At 37.6% G+C, this 17,651-nt stretch overlaps 1 protein-coding gene and 1 pseudogene across 1 annotated transcript in view; both read left to right on the top strand.

Annotated features, from left to right (window-relative positions):
- CNTNAP2 (contactin associated protein 2) overlaps positions 1–17,651 on the top strand; it is a 1,739,191-nt gene that overhangs the window by 363,805 nt on the left and 1,357,735 nt on the right. The gene's annotated exons all lie outside the window — the stretch shown is intronic.
- Positions 15,370–16,475, top strand: LOC145716386 (NADH dehydrogenase [ubiquinone] 1 alpha subcomplex subunit 3 pseudogene; annotated as a pseudogene).

Below are 17,651 nucleotides of genomic sequence, written 5' to 3'. Positions count from 1 at the left end.
AGTCCCAAGTCTGCATTTTCTCTGCTAATCTTTGCTCGTAGAGGTTCTGAGTCCACCTGAGACTTAATCTGCCCCAAATTAAACTCACCCTTCTCCTCCAGTAGTCTCGGCATTCATTCATGGTACCACCATCCATCAGTGGTCGAAGCCAAAAAAGAAGAAAAAAATAGAATCATTTTTCATCTCCTCCCAACATTTGCCATGGTGGAGAGAAGGAAGTGGCCGGTTCTGAGCCCACGGTGCCTGCTTCGGTCAATGGTGCCAGCTCAAACCCAGCTATTGTGCAGTCTGGATGGGAAAAGGAAGCCAGTGCCAATGTTATTCAGCAGGATGGAAAATCTTTGTGGCTTGGATGCCTCCCAGGTTCCTGCAGAGAAAGTTCATTCTGGGCTGGGGATCCCTGTAGCAGCTGGGATGAGATGGGTGCCCAGGAAGAGAATATCCATGAGAGAATAGTCTCCAGAAAACAGAAAAACAAGAGGCTCACAGAAGATCTGGACAGGGCTGGCATGGGAGAGTTTCCCCATAGATATTTGGTTAGTGCTTGCACTCCTGTCTTTGGACCAGGTGGTACCAGGTCCTGCACGGCTATTTGCTTTCCTGCTGGCTGCCAGAGTCTATAGAAGAGCTGCTGTGTTTGCCGGTTGTGTGCCTGGGTCTTGGTACCATATGCACAAGTCATGTGTTGCTCCAGTTTCCAAGAACTCAGCCATTCCAGAGATGACTGCTAGTACATGAAAAAAAATTAAAAATGAACAAAATCCTCCAAAGTCCTACATTCTGGTGCAGAAAGTTTGTTGGGGACAGGGACCAAGGGGGGATTTCAACCTCAAGCTCAAAAACCAATCCCCCAAGTTGTGTGAGAAGGCTCAGTCTGCCATTTAGAACAAAGATATCCTTTCCAACCCAGACCAGGACTGCTGCCTGATGCAGATCAAAACCTCCAGCTTCATCTTCCTCCCTCATTGGCATGGGCATATTTGGTGCCCATGGACGTGGATGTGTTGGGTGTTGGTCTCTGACTGGTGGTGCCCTCAGAATCTTTCTCCCTGAGAACTTGTGCCTTCTTGGTACATTCCTACAACTTCTTAGTTAGATGATTGGACGTATTTTGATGATTCTTACAACACTTTAAAACAGAGTTTTCAAAATAATATTGATGAACTTAATAGCATATCAGTGTGTCTTGATGACATTGATCTGTAGTCAATTAATTTAAAAAAATGTATCCATGGGGACAGCCCTAAATTAGGCCAGGCCATTAGTAACCAGAATGCAGTTGGGAAGTCAGCAGCTGCATTGCATATCTGGTTAGTATGGAATAAGCCCTTCAGGTTTCTGGGGCTCCCTTGTTAAGGATGGAGAGGAGGAGTCAGAATGTAGGGTTGAATTAAGAAGAAAAACATTTAAATGTAAGTTTTGCATCTGAAAGGAGAAACCTGATTCTGTTCTTTGAGTCAAAGCTCTATTATTATGCTTTTAAAACAATGGTATTCAACACCTTTTTTTTTTTTAAGATTTTATTTCTTTAGAGAGAGAGAGCCAACATGAGTGAGGAGAGGGACAGAGGGAGAGAGAGAATCCCAAGCAGGCTCCACACCCAGCACGGAGCCCAACTCAGGGCTCAATCTCACGACTCAGATCATGGCTTGAGCTGAAATCAAGAGTAAGACGATTAACTGACAGATACACCCAGGCACTGCCCCCTTCCTCCCCTTTTTTTTGAGTATAGTTGACACACAATGTTACATTAGTTTTAGGTATACAACTTAGTGATTTGGCAAGTTTATACATTATGCTGTGTTCAGCAGAAGCATAGTAACCAATGGTCTCATTACATCTCCATTACGTATCATTGACTATATTCCTTATGCTACACCTTTTATTCCAGTGACTTATTCATCCCATATCTGGAGGCTGTGTCTCCCTCCCCTGCACACATTTTGCCCAACCCCCCCCAACACCTACCCTCTGGCAACCATCCATTTGTTCTCTGTATTTATGGTTCTGATTCTGCTTTTTGTTTGTTTATTCATGTGTTTTGTTTAGATTCTATGAATGGAATCATATGGTATTTGTCGTTCCCCTGTCTAACTTATTTCACTTAACATAATATCCTCTAAGTCCACCCATGTCATCTCAGATGGCATGATCTCATCCTTTTTTATGGCTGAGTAATATTCAACACCTTTTAAAGTCTGACTTCAGTCTACATGTAGAGCCTTATCTGCCAATCCTCACTACCACCCCCTCGGCCACCTCAGCGTACAGGTTCCCTGATTTCCTCGCAAAGATCAATGTCTTGCATGTGGTAGGTGCTTAGTAATTTTAGATTGAATGAAAAAAACCACAGTCAACTGGTTCCTCTACATTTCTTCTTCTCTGTATCTCTGCTTATGCTATTTCTCATTTGTAATGCCTTTCCCTTCTTTTTTCCCCTTTTGAAATTTTGTTTATTCTAACAACCTATCTTAAGTGTCACTTCTTATGCGAAGTCTTCCTGGCTTTTCCAGCCTCACCTGGATACATAATCCATTCTTCTGGGCTTTCATAGAGCTGTTCGTAGTTTGCACCTCTATTTGTCTATCATATAATTTTTTTTTTTAAGATTTATTTATTTATTTTTAGAAAGTGAGAGAGTGTGTGCAAGTGGGGGAGGAGAGGGAGAGAATCTTCAGACTCCCCTGGACCCCAGGACCCCAAGATCATGACCTGAGCTGAAATCAAAAGCCTGCCGTTAACTGACTGAGCCACCGAGGCACCCCTTTATAATTTACTTTCTGACTAGCATTTTACACATACACACACACGATTATTGGCATACCGACATGCTGGAGGTAATGCATTAACCTTGTTTTTTGTTTTGTTTTATTTCATTTTTGTCTCAGCAACTTAAAAATCACCTGAATTCTAGAAGCTGTTTTGTAAACAATGGATATAAAAAGTGAGTTCCTCTTATAGAAATAATTAGCTATGAAGAGAATTTTATACCCACTTTTTTCTAGTCATTAGTGGTTCAAGATACTTTAAAATAACTTCAATAATGAATCCTCTGCATTTTGGTGTTTTCACCTCTGATCTATCCATTCTAGTAAATGAGGAGAGGATATGTTATGCATAAAAGGCCATAGTATTCTGGTAAATGTTTAACAACTGGCTCTTTCCCCCCAAATTTAAAAGTGCCGTTTTGTAATGTTTTCTGATTTCTATAGTGTGAACACTCCCACCATGGCGGATTTCTAATTACCAATGTGATTTTACTGATGCTGGGGCTGAGAAGAGATGTTCGGTGACACATCATCACATGGTATCTCCACACAGAGATATGATAGATGTAATTAAGCTGAAGGACATGCATAAAAGTACTATGTAATTTCTAATGATGGATACATTTAACACCTGGCTTGCGGATTCCTGAAAATTTAGCATCACGCAATCACTGATATGAGTTGGCTCCAGCACACTACCAAGTATCACCCTCAAGAATGTAACAAGACTACTAATTGACTTATAAATAAGTCTTTTAAATCAATTGAGTATAGATCAATGTTATCAAGAAACATACTATATGATATTTTATTTCATTGTATTATTCTTAAATCTCTATTTTAAAATGTTATGAGAGGGCGCCTGGGTGGCTCAGATGGTTAAGCGTCTGCTTTCGGCTCAGGTCATGATCCCAGGGTCCTGGGATCGAGTCCCACATCGGGCTCCCGGCTCAGCGGGGAGCCTGCTTCTCCCTCTGACCCTCGCCCCTCCCATGCTGTTTCTCTCTCGCTCGCTCTCTAAAAAATAAATAAAAATCTTTAAAAAAAAAAATGTTATGAGAATCATCAAAATCTCTCAAGATAATCATCCAAACATATTAACAATCTAGTTATCAAGTTGTATATACAAAGAAGGCACATCTAAACACTAGTAGTGTTTAATACGTGGAATTATGGTGATCAAGAATAGTACTGTTCTTTAAGAGAAATATTAAACTTTCAGAAAGATTTGGGTAAATTAATTTCATACCCCCAATGGCCACTAATCCACAGACCAAAATGATAGTACTTTATATATTAAATATTTTATGCGGTTGTTCACAGCCTCTGGCAAGAGCACTTCTGCAAACTGTAGGTGGAAATCTACTCACTAAGCCACAAAACTGCCTACATTCAGGATACCTGCCAGGCATTCCCTAAACTACCACCTATTCTCATAACATCAAAGACATCCAAAATAGTTGTTTACTTAACCTAGTCTTTCGATGAACAGCATGGGTGTGAACTACACGGGTCCACTTATACATGGGATTTTTTTGGATAGATACTGTATGGTACTATAAATGTATTTTCCTTATGATTTTCTTAATAATATTTTCTTTCCTCTAGTTTACTGTATTGGAAGAATACAGGCTATAATACACATAACATACAAAATACGTGGTAATTGTGCTTATATTATTGGTAAGGCTTCCAGGCAACTGTAGGCTATTAGCAGTTGGGTTTTGGGAGAGCTAAAAGTTAAACATGGATTTTTGACTGCATGGGGGGAGATCAGTGCCCCCAACCCCCTCATTGTTCAAAGGTCAACTGTATATTAAATCTTCCTTTAATGCCACTCAATAAAATGGTTTCCTAATTTCATATACATACATAAAACTTTGTTTCTGGACGTACCTCTGGCTATAACCTGGTTCAACAGCCGTTCTCCAGATGTAGTTGATCTTTGCTGTTTTACAGGATATTGATTTATGTCAGACTTTTAACTTGATCAGGTGTGATTAGTGGTTGCTAAAGCCTTTATACAAAGCAAATTTACTATCACTGATACATTTTTTAAAACCATTTCTTTTCTTTGGCATTGTAGCACTGAAAGTTTTCATTGGATTATTTTAAATTTATGATGATTGTGGGTAAACCAAGTAGTTGATCAATGTCTTCAACTCCTTGAGGTCATGTACCAATGTAGCGTCATGCTCCAGAACAGTCTATAGAATCACGATAGTATTAATTTTTTTTAAGATTTTATTTATTTATTTGACAGAGACAGAGATACCGAGAGCAGGAACACAAGCAGCGGGAGTGGGAGAGGGAGAAGCAGGCTTCCCACCGAGCAGGGAGCCCGATGCAGGGCTCGATCCCAGGACCCTGAGATCATGACCTGAGCTGAAGGCAGACGTTTAACGACTGAGCCACCCAGGCGCCCACGATAGTATTAATTTTGCAGTATATTCATGTATTCAATCTATATCCATGCAGATTTCAGATTTTTTATACGTAGAATATAACAATATGTGTAGAATCTTAGTTAGACAATTCCATAGGACATATTAGGTGGATGGATGGTAAGAGGAAACCACCTGTTTTATGACAAGCTAACACGGGGTGAAATGCTACAAGGACACATGGGAGCAGAATGCCTGGCTATGCACCAGGCTGTGTAATAATGAGGAGAAACAGCAACATGCAGAAGAGCAAGTAATCAGCAATCAGAAGCATCATGATTAAAAAAAGAGTACATAGACTGAGGTGATGAGGCTAAGCTATAAACACCATCACTTTTTACAAATGTGGCTGCAGTTATAACCCAAAAAGAGCTCTTCCAAACAATTTTTGGCCACATTCAATCAAAAAAAACATAGAAGAGAGGGAAAAAGAAAAAGAAATTGACGAGGGGGCTAATGTGAGCCATGATGGTCCTATTCATCACTGTAACATAGTGGTTTAGGGGCTAGCCAGTATGGATCTGCATATGAGCTGTATCATTTACCAACTTGTGTGACCTTGGGCAAGTAACTTAACCTCCTTATGTCTCTATTTCCTCATTCGTAACATGCTTATTAAAATGGAATATGTCATAAAGATGCCATGAGGATTCAATGAAATATTGCAAAGAAAGTCCTTGGCACTCTGTCTAACATGATGAAAATGTTCCAAAAAGTCAACTACTATCCTCAACCCTACTGCCTAGTCCATAGTTTGGCAAGTGGCAGCGAGTAGATGTTGAGGTTGAATGAACTCATGCTAATACCAAAGACACTTTCAAAATAACCATGAAACAAGGCCTACCTTCCTTTGGAGGGAGAAGGACAAAATGTTACTCCAGCAGAGAAGTGCTTTATTCTCATTAAGGAACTCTCAAAACATTCTTGATGGAACTTCACAGAGGGCGTGGCTTTGAAAGTAAATCATAATCATAGAATTATAGATTTGGATAAGATTTTAAGGATTATTTAGTGTCCTCTCTTATGAAGGAACACCTGCTGTAATATTCATGAGCATGTAGCCTCTGGTTACGTATCCACAGAAAATGATCTCAATATTAGCTATAGAAATGAAATAAATACATGATAGTACCTAATGACCATTTTTAAAAAATGAATACATTTAGCAGAACCATGAGCCTTAATTATACAAATTAATTATTTTGTCACACATATTTACAATTCAATTTTTACTTTTTGTTGGTGGTTTTACATAATATTCATGCACTGTTCCATTAGTCCTTTGTCTTTCCACTTTATACTGAACATTCTGACTCACAAATAATTGAAAGACATTATTTCACAATTAAAAACTGAACAACTAGTTTTGACTCTGAAAATGGCATTTCTAGGAATATTGCTTTTTAATTGAGATATAAATAAAGTTGGAAAATATAGATAAATGTTGAGGAAACCTGTTATGCTAATTTCACATTGCTGTTGTTATTTATTAGTCTTGATAGAATAAAATAATAAATAGTGTAGCAGTAATTATGAAATATTCACTCACAAAATTGCTAAAATCATAGCCATGAACAAAATCCCCTCTACTCCTAATGTTCTGTTCATCTTTGAGCTCTGACTCCTGGCTCTCCCTTGAAGGACACTGCAGCCTTCTTAAGGCATGATTGTTTGCCTTCCCTCAAATCACATGCTGTTGGTCATGGGTGTGTTCTCACTTTGTCACACTCACCTGGATAAACCTCAACTCACATTAGATTCAATCTCTGACTACTCTGGTCCTTCTTACAGGCAACTAAGCCATCTTGGAGAAAAACACACATCTTTGATGACTAGTCTCCTTGTGTTTCACAGCCACTAATTTTAAATGGGCCCTTAGCACTGGGTCCCATCCCACTCACCCACTCAAAACATCAGTATGGCAATTGCCTCTTCTCTTTCCTGGGTCTCCATTTATGCCTTTCTACTCTATCATTTCCACTGCCATACTAACATGCTATCATTTTTCCTTTCAAATACGGTCAAAGAAGATTTTTTAGAAAGCCCCATTGACTTGACAGACAACTTGAGTTTGAGTTCCTGCCGTTTTCTCTGCACCTCTTTAGGGCAAAACTCCTGGAGAGTTATTTATACTGTCTATACTTTATCTCCTTCAATTATTTTTTGAACATCTCCAGTTTAGCTGTTGCCCTCACTAATCTACCAAAATAGATCTTGTCAAGGTTACCAATAGATTTTCACACTGCTAAATCCAACAGTCAATTCACATTGCTGTTGTATTGATCTATCAGCAATATTTGACACACTTGCCAGTCTCTTTCCTAGAATACTTTCATTTGACTTCTGGAACCCCTTCCTCATCCACTTCACTTCCCAGTGAAGGCACAGATAACTTCTGTATCTCCAAATTCTAGAGTGCCCCAGAATTCCATCCTCAGACTCTCCTCTCTCTAAATCCTTCTATGGATGATCTCTTTCAGGATCATGGCCTGTTGATACCATAGATACTCTGAGGATAAAGTATATACTTTTACCGAGAACTCTTTCCTGAACTCCACACTTCCAGATCCAAATGACATCTTCTCTATTTCATGGTTAAAGTTCTCAAATGGAATGTGCCAAAAGTGGAAATTCTTCCAGTCCTCCAGAATCTTTTTCCTCAGAAGTTCCCTATCACAGTCATTGACAACTGCAATCTTCTAGCTCTGATCAAAAATCTTGGAATCATTCTTGACTTCTTACTTTCTCCAACATGTCATAGATCACACATCAGAAAATCCCATCATCTTTCCCTTCAAATGTCCAGAATCTAATTACTTATTACCACTCTTGCACTAACACCATTGGCCTGACAGCCATCATCTCCCAACTATAAATTAATACAAGAACTTGCTAACTGTTCTCTTGCTTCCACCCTTCCTCTACTCTGATAATCTATGCTCAATATATTAGCTAGAATGATCCTTCAATAATGAGTCCTATTAATAAGTCATAGACAATAATATGTCCATAATAATAAGTCATATGTATTTACTCAAGACCTTCCAACTGTTTAGTGTCTTATTCAGAATAAAAGCCACAAGTCTTAGGATGGCTCCCAATGTTTCAAAATGGTTTGGCTCCCCTCTTTTCTCTCTGATCTCATTGTCTACCATTCTCCCTTTTGGTAGGCATGTTCTACCTCAAACTTGCTCTTTCTTCTGCCTAGAACTATCCACCTGCCTTCCTGCTTCTCTCCTTTTCAATCTACTCAAATATTTCCTCAATTCAGGCCATTTCCTTGATCACCTTATACATAAAAATGTGGACTTCCCTTTTTGCCACCCCATGATCCTTCTACCTTTTACCTTGCTTTAATGTTTTCCACAGAACTCACAACACTGGCTTATGATCAATTTATTGATTACTATGTGAGCTGTCCCACACAAAATTTAGACTGAGTGACCTAGATACTAGTTTTATTTACCGCCGAATTACTCATGTTACAGTAATGTCCAGAATCTAATAGACACTAAATAATTTTGTGAATGAGTTAATTAAACAAGTAATTATTTACTGCTTGGTACTCTATACTATTGACAATGTTCTGTAAAACTATGTGTAAAATGCTGATTTATATAGATTTATATTTACCCATTAATTTCCTTATGCTTTCAGAAACTTTTCCCTGGGGAGTAAAATGACCTTAAGCACATGTAAGGGGTCTACCATTTGTCTTTAAGAGCATTTTCTCTTTGTAAGCCTGCAACCTAGACACATTTCTTTCTCCCACACAACTTGCATTAAAGAGGTATTTAAATGTCCAAGTGATTCTCAACTATTCATTAACAACATTCCATATAGTCAATTTTGAGGAAATGCTTGCTAATTCTAGGGCACTCATGATTACCTGGCCATGTTCAGTAACAGATATATGGAAATTTTCTTTTTATTAGAATTCTCATACTGTAAATATGTGATTTGCATTTTGACCAAATTGTATTGCCACTTAAAAATATATTTAAATAATCATAGTTATCATTCTCATCAGTACTCAATTTAGAAACTAGTTATATAACTGATTGACTTCACAAAACACTACTTTTATTTCCATTTTTTTCATTTTTTGCACATGCAGTCAGAATTTTAAAAGATGAGATGACAAAAGTTATCAGCCCTAAAATACTTGTTTATAGTATCTTGTTCATATTTGCACATGGATGTATGTATATATATGTATTATGTATTTGGTACCTTTTTCATACTTCTGTTGTTGTGTTGCTATATTGTATCACAAATTATGTATCTTTACCACATACTGTGAGCCCTGAAAGGAAACATGGTGCACGTTTCCTTATTAATTTCTGCATTTTCAAAACCTAGCTTGGTACCTGACATGTAGTATCTGGTCAATAAATGTCTCATTGATCTTTAATGCTGAAAGCCAGCTTCTTACAAAGTGTTAGTAGGGGTATATTAATTATGCAATATCTGAACAGTATTCTGAGATTTCACATTTAGAACAATCTGAATACTAAATCCCTTCTTGGGATGCTGTAATACTGATTAGCAAAATTCAGCTCTCTAAGAAACTAAAATTTACCTCCCCAAATTATTTTAACAGTGTTTAAGATATGAAAAAACTAATTTTCTCAATGTTTCCTTTTTTTATATCTCTCCCCGTGATTTCCCAAACACCCCAATATTAGAAGCATTAATATAAACACAAAGTGGCTATTGTATTCTTTGTCTAAACCTAAGCTGAGGAAAACATGAATCCTCTTTACATGAGTTTAACTTAGGAAGTGGGTACTACTCCTTTCTGAGATCCTGCAATATCACACAACAGATAAATCACATATATGAAAAATAGATTTTGGCTTAAATGTAAAAAGTATTTATGTGATTTCTGTGCAAACAGTTGCAATGGTCATTTCATCACCCAAACATTTAGGCAGAATTTGAAAATACAATAGTTCATAAAATTCTACTGCTAATAATAATATGAAAATAAAAATGTAATTGTTTACCACTCTTAATTTGTGATTAATCTTATGGTTGCAAATAGAAAGACTCAATATTATAAAGATGCCAGTTCTTCTTGTACTAATCCATCCTTAAATTAATCTGAAATAAAAAGCAAATCAATAGGGATTTTGAGCTAGAGATATTTATTTTAGAGCTCATATGGGAAAATAAGTTTGTAAGAATAATTAGTGAAATTCTGTTAAAGAGAACAATGAAGGATGGTTAGCTCTATAAGCTATTAAAACATATGATCAAGACTCCGTGAATAAAACAGTAAGGTACTGGTACAAAGGAACAGAATGGAAATATGCCCAAATACAAATGGAAAGGTACCTGCATACATAGGAAATAGTGTGAATGCAAGTGGAAAGTTAGGAAAATTCCACTGCCTCTATATGTATCTCATCCCTTACACAGCAAAATTCCAAGATCAAAGCATTAAAGGAACTAAAGTTGTAGCCAGTGAAGTGGTGACTATAATTTTAAAGACAGAGCCAAGATGGAAAACAAAAAGAGTTAAGATGGATATGCAAATCATTCAAAGCAAAAATCAACAGAAACTTGGAGGTGAAGACAAATGTTTTATTTTGGGGGATGGAGAGAATGGTTTCAAAACTGTTGGGAGTGGGGAGGAAATAATGAATTTGAAGTGTTATGCATGACATATGTCATACGCACAGCATGGAAATTGTGTTGGAGGCAAAAAAAAAAAGGTTTATATTAATTTGCACAGAGGAATCTAAGATTATATGTGGTTATGTAGGGAAAAGAACTAAGATCCAAAGAATGAGCTTTTGACTATATTCCCTGGAAAGATGTGAAAGCAAGAAGACTAATGAGACCCTAGATGTTGAGGGAGGAGGTTGTTTAAAGCATATGTAGGTGATCAACAGCACCAAATGTTGCAAAGGGTTCACCGTATGTGCAGAGGGAAACAAGGGATACAACGATAGCAAAAGTAAAGAACACAAGGAGACACTGCTTCTATTTTTCACACCATGACTTCCAATTATCTCCAATTTACATTTCCAGAAAAAAAAAAAGTTAACTTGATATTGAAAAGGAGATTAATTAGACGGATCTCTTATTCTCATTGCAGTTGACAAATCACCACTTCAAAAGTTTTTGTCATACCAGTGTTAAATATTAAATAAACATATTGCCCTCTGTAGTTAAAATTGAAATTTCACTGATTAGGAAATACACAAGATAGAACAATTTATTTCAGGAGGTGAAGAAATGTTACAGAGGATCTATTAAGAATCATTCCTGGCAGGAGTCTTGTTCATTATGTTCCAAATAATATGGAAGAGAGAGTGTAGATGAAAATTTTCAAGTTTGAAGTGTTAAAGATTGTACAATATTATGAAAGAGTTAAGGAATATTATAAACATCACAAGGGTGATTCCAACTTGGAAGTCTTTTAGATCCCCATGCCCTGTCTCCTTAGTCTTTCTCATATGACAACGTAATCTTGCCACTGTCTTCAATTTCCAAATGCATTAAAAGTCTGAGAAAATAGAACCACATTGTATAACTTAAATCTTAAAACATATCTATGCAAGCATGGGGCTCTGCACTTAGAGAAATGTACAAGTAAATCTTATTTAGTAAAATACATAAATTTTTAAATGCTGCTATAACTTCCCTCCAGTAATCCTACTTTACATTATTATTTGTTATGACTTTGTCTCCTTTCTAATGTGAAAGCTTCATGGAGGCAGGGACCATGTCTTATTTCTATATTTGTTTTCATCCTTCTATATGGTTAGGGACTTTGCTGCGTGCTTCATGTATTATTGTATTTGTTCCATACCCTAATACTATCAGTTGGCTGGTATCATCATCATTATTATTATTAATCATTAGTAGTACTACTAATTATCACTTTATTTCCAAGTCACCAGTGAAGACATGGACTTAGAAGTTAAGCGACTTGTCCTAGATCAGATCTAACTATTTGACTCCAAAGGCCAAAATTTTAGACACCTTGTGGTGTTTCCCAGTGTCCAAATTATACTAATGACCTTAATCTAGTTATGAGTTATACACAAAAATGGAATCTAAGATGGTAAGAGTCTCAAGGCCAAGTTATGGCAAAAATCAACTACAGATATTCAATGTGGAGCCAAGAACTTAGAGAGATACGAGGGATTATCATAAATATTTTGAAGATTGCAATATGATAGATATATGATAGTAATTATGCTTAAATATTATTTTTGCTATTATTACTAAAACCCCCCAAAAAGAACTCGGGACAAAGTATGGTAGATGTAACTTGGATTTTAAAAAGAGCATTCTTGAAAAACTGGCATAGTGAAATAGTTGGTGGGATCTTACTGCTGGTGATCAGGCAGAAGGCAGTGATTATCTGTCATGAATGTTGTTGAAAAAGGTTTTAGAGGTGAGCTGACTTCTTCCACAGTTTATCAATCTATAGAATTTAGTTTAATGCTCAACATATATGTTGAGCATACATATTCAAATTGACTTGAGAAAAGTGAAATATGGAGAGCAGTAATATCATCAGCTTTTTTTATTCCCTAGGATCAATTTCGATGTAAATCTCTGATTTACTTAGAGCATTGGTATTTATATATACATTTTTGGAAGCAGACCTGATTGCAGTTATAAATCTGCTAAAATGCTAAATGCATTGTTGGTATTCAACCATTTACTATTTTGGTATAATTATTATTAATATAATTAGTAGTATTCTGCCTATAAATATAAATGAGTGATAATTAGAATAATTAGAATGAGTAATATTACAAATCTTCTTCCTCTCAACTTTGTATTATATTTTATGTGTGCTTTATCATTATAGATAATACTTATATAAAAGTTATATGATCTTGGGGTGCCTGGGTGGCTCAGTCGTTAAGCGCCTGCCTTCGGCTCAGGTCATGATCCCAGGGTCCTGGGATCGAGCCCCACATCAGGCTCCCTGCTCAGCGGGAAGCTTGCTTTTCTCTCCCACTTCCCCTGCTTGTGTTCCCTCTCACTGTGTCTCTCTCTGTCAAATAAATAAAATCTTTAAAAAATAAAAAAAGAAAACAGAAAATGCAGAAACATTCAAAGAACCTAAAAATCCCTTGGGATAGTATCCAGATTTAAGTGTTATTGCTATGTTGACCTACACTTCATGTTTTCCATCTTTTACTGTTAAGCTGAAAAGGCATCTCCATCGTAAACTATTTCTTGATCATTTCAGTGGGATAGATTCTCTCCTTCCTGTCCCTTATCATCGGTATCCGATGCAGCCTTACTGAAGGTATTTGTGCAAATATATCGTTCCCTTTGCCAGGTTCAAAACTCTTTAAGGCCAGGGCACATGCTTATGCATTTCTTTGTAGAAGAATTATCTAATGTTAATGTGATATGTGTTGAATGAATGCAGTTAATAACACAGATCCATTTGAATTAACTGTGAATAAACAAGTTTAATTCTCTTCCCTAGAATGAAAATCTGTGTGAGTCAGCTGGTCAAGAGAAAGTAAAATTTTTCATTGAGTTAATAATGACAGTACAGATTACAAGCTTCAGTGAAGTTTGTTCCTTTGTATAAAATGAAGTGTATTGTTGGGTCTACAATTGGGTAGTCATGAGACGAGTATTTTTCCTCATATCTCTCTTATAGAATATACTACTCAAAATAATTGATATAAGTATAAAAAATTGTCTTTTTGTGCTATTAAAATTTCTTTTTTTTTTAGAGAGAGAGATAGAGTGTAGGGGGGTTGGAGAGGGAAGAGAGGGAGAGAGAGAATCTTAAGCAAAAGCTCCATGCTTGGCATGGAGCCCGACCTGGGACTCAGTCTCACGACCCTGAGATTATGACCTGAGCCAAAATCAAGAGTCTGATGCTTAACCGACTGAGCCACTCAAGCGTGCCATGTGCTAATAAAATTTCTGCCACTTATTTTCATTTGTCCCTCAAACATTGCCTCTAACCTATTGGGTATTTTTAAAGGCTTTTAGTGTAAATTATTGATTCCTTCCAATTTATTTTATAAGCTCTATGTCCACTTATATCTTTATTTCTCAATATTAATCCTCTCCCCCGCCCTTTTTTTTCTATGGGTGATTTTACATTTTAAATTTCCACTCTCTCAACAAATTGTAATATATATACTTTTTAACTTTCCCCTAAAATGGTCAGATTGTAGCCTGGTTTTTGCACAAATAATTAAAATTATTTCTTTTTAAGTTTTTTTTTTTTTTTAGTTGGGTGCCTAGGTGGCTCAGTTGGTTAAGTGTCTGCCTTCCGCTCAGGTCATGATCCCAGAGTCCTGGGATGGAGTCCCACCTCGGGTTCCCTGATTCACAGGGAGTCTGCTTCTCCCTCTGTCCCTCCTCCCACTCATTCTCTCAATCTCTCTCTCTCTCTCTCAAATAAATAAAATCTTTCAAAAAAAAGAATTTTGTTCAATTAAAATTAAGTTACTAAGATGGGGAAAAAAGTTGTAATAAAATAAATATGCTATAGAACTTGTTTCCCCAGACTACTCATATTTAGGAACCATCAAAGACTGTGACACTGTTATTCAGAGTTATTACTGATTCTCAAAAGTCTCATTTACTTTTCCTTAGCCTCATATGACTCACTCTTCACCACACTGATTAGCTTTTCATTCCATGGTCAGAGATCTTCATCAAAAAGTATCTAGTGCTACACTCACATGCATTTTTTATTTGTATTTTTATTTTATTTATTTATTTATTTATTTTTAAAGATTTTATTTATTTGACAGAGAGAGACACAGCGAGAGAGGGAACACAAGCAGGGGGAGTGGGAGAGGGAGAAGCAGGCTTCCCGCAGAGCAGGGAGCCCGATGCGGGACTCGATCCCAGGACCCTGGGATCATGACCTGAGCCGAAGGCAGACGCTTAACGACTGAGCCACCCAGGCGCCCCTGTATTTTTATTTTAAAGATTTATTTATTTATTTATTTATTTATTTATTTGAGAGAGAGAGAGAGCACAAGCAAGCAGGAGGAGCAGAGGGAGAAGAAAGAGCAGATACCCCACCACCCCTGCTGAGCAGGGAGCCCGATGCAAGACTTGATCTCAGGACCCTGGGATCATGACCTGAGCTAAAGGCAAAGGCTTAACCGACTGAGCCACCCAGGTGCCCCTCACATGCATTTTATTCTGCTGATCAGCTGGTGTTATTTTGTCTTCTCTGTGGTAAGGTGAATACATTTCCTGTACTTGGCCTACCCCATAGCTAAAGCAGCATTTATTCACATTTGACGGTTTTGGGATTGTGAGGTATTGTCTCTCACTCACAAATGGGACTTCACAATTTTTTTCACAAGATCCAAGGGTCATCCTGAAAATAAGATTCCTGATGTGCTACCCTGATATTATAATGTCATAATATTCCACTGTGAATATTGTGATTATGGATCCATACAATCTGCATTTGAAAATTAAATTTCAATCTATTTGCCATCAATTTCGTGATGAAATTAAAACATTCGAGCTCTTTGAAGAAAGCCTAGTACATAATTTTTGTTCACATACCTAAGATGATATGGCTTCTATAGATCAGAGATTTTTTTGGTCATGGTATAGAAGTTTGTCCAGAAATAGAAAATAGGGCCGCTGCGACCAAGATGGCCGGGAGACTCGCCACCTTCCTCAAGGATGCCTGGGCCAAGAAGCTGGTGCTGGTTGTGTCCTTCACCATTGGGGGCCTCGCTCTAATTCTGCCCACCCTCAGCCCCTTCACCAAATATGCCACCATGATCAACCAGGCCATGCCCTACAACTATCCAGTGCCCCTCCAAGATGATGGGAACATGCCCGACATGCCCAGCCACTTCCAGGACCCCCAGGGCCCAAGCTTGGAGTGGCTGAAGGACTTGTGAGCACCCCTGGTGACATGGAGGAGGCCCCTCCCCTGAGCCAATAAAATGCAAAAAGCGAAAAAAAAAATAGAAAATAGTAGTTGGTTAAGAAATATGTTCAGGTGGGGGCTCCTGGGTGGCTCAGTCGGTTAAGCAGCTGACTCTTGATTTCAGCTCTGGTCATGATCTCAGGGTTGTGAGATCGAGCCCCACGTTAGGCTCCTTGCTGGGTGTGGAGACTGCTTAAGATTCTCTGTCTCCCTCTGCCCTCCCCTGTCCCCTGCGCTCATGCGAGCTTTCTCAATCTCTCTCTCTCTCTCTTTCTCAATTAAATAAATCTTATAAAAAAAAAGAAATATGTACAAGTGAACAGAATTATCCCTAAGTAGAGTGTGTAATATATGTTACATTTTGAGAAAAACAAAGTTTCTGTCCCTAAGAACAACAACAAATACATTTAACATGGCTTAGTTCAGGAATGCCCACTACAGGACTTCCTACATGTGATTAGAAAAGTTTATCATAATACTGGCTAATATAGGAGTCAGCTGAAGATCTCGTAAATTTAACTCCAGACCAGTGGTTCTCAAAGCATGCTTTCCTCCACCAGCGGCCACAGCACAATCTGAGTACATATTAGGACTGTAGAAAGGTGGGCCTTGCCCCAGACCTAGCAAATCAGAAACTCTGGGGGTGGAGCCTGGGAATCTGAGACTTCACAAGACCTCCAGGTGATTTTTATGTCCAGTAAAGGTTCTATACCTGTTAAATTATGATCTTCAGGTGGGTCCTATGCACTGCTAAAATTGAGAAAAAATTATGATTACTGAAAAATATATCATCTTCAGATAATACTTATTAAATTAACACACATAGAAATATGTGGACTCTACATACCCATTCACGCATTTAAATTGGTTTATTTTCAGATTAATTGTCTCCTAGCAGAAAGCAGGTCGTTGGGGGGAAGGATATATATATAAGGAAATCAAGAGATTGGAAAGATCTGGAACATGGGGAGCGCCCAGGTAGAGCAGTTTTGGAAGACTTGATGCGGCAGGGGAGAAAAGATTCAAGTCTGAGAGGTACGGAGGACGTGTGGGTGTCTAAATATGAAGCCTGGCTTTGTCTTGTGCCTATTTGTGTGTTCGATTTTGGAGTGAGGTGTGGTGATGCCTAAGGTATAGCAAGATTTAAAAGACTGTGATATTCTAGGTAGATATTGTCAGCTTCAGAGTCAAGGGCAAAAAATCCCAGTAAATTCAGCATTAGTAAAGGTAGTTAACTTGATTGCAACATCCTATTATTATCTCAGACTGCATCCATATTATAAATCCTGTTTTTGAGACATGGTCTCATTTCCCTCCTAATTAGTATCTCCTTCCAAAATAATCTTGATTCCTGCAAATCTAGACCCTAAAAGGTCTCAGTTATTTTCAACATAAGTCTGGTCTCTGAACATATTAAGTCAAGTAGTGCTCCTAGAAATGGTGCTAGTCATCTGTTAGCACATTAGCAGGTAAACCTATTTTGAATTAGAATATGTTCTGAAAATGTTCTCTCTCCAGAGTAAT

This window comes from Leptonychotes weddellii, chromosome 12, assembly GCF_054177405.1.
Source record: "Leptonychotes weddellii isolate Sample4059 chromosome 12, ASM5417740v2, whole genome shotgun sequence".
In the NCBI taxonomy this organism is placed as follows: Eukaryota; Metazoa; Chordata; class Mammalia; order Carnivora; family Phocidae; genus Leptonychotes; species Leptonychotes weddellii.
This window is presented reverse-complemented; position numbering and strand designations above follow the sequence as displayed.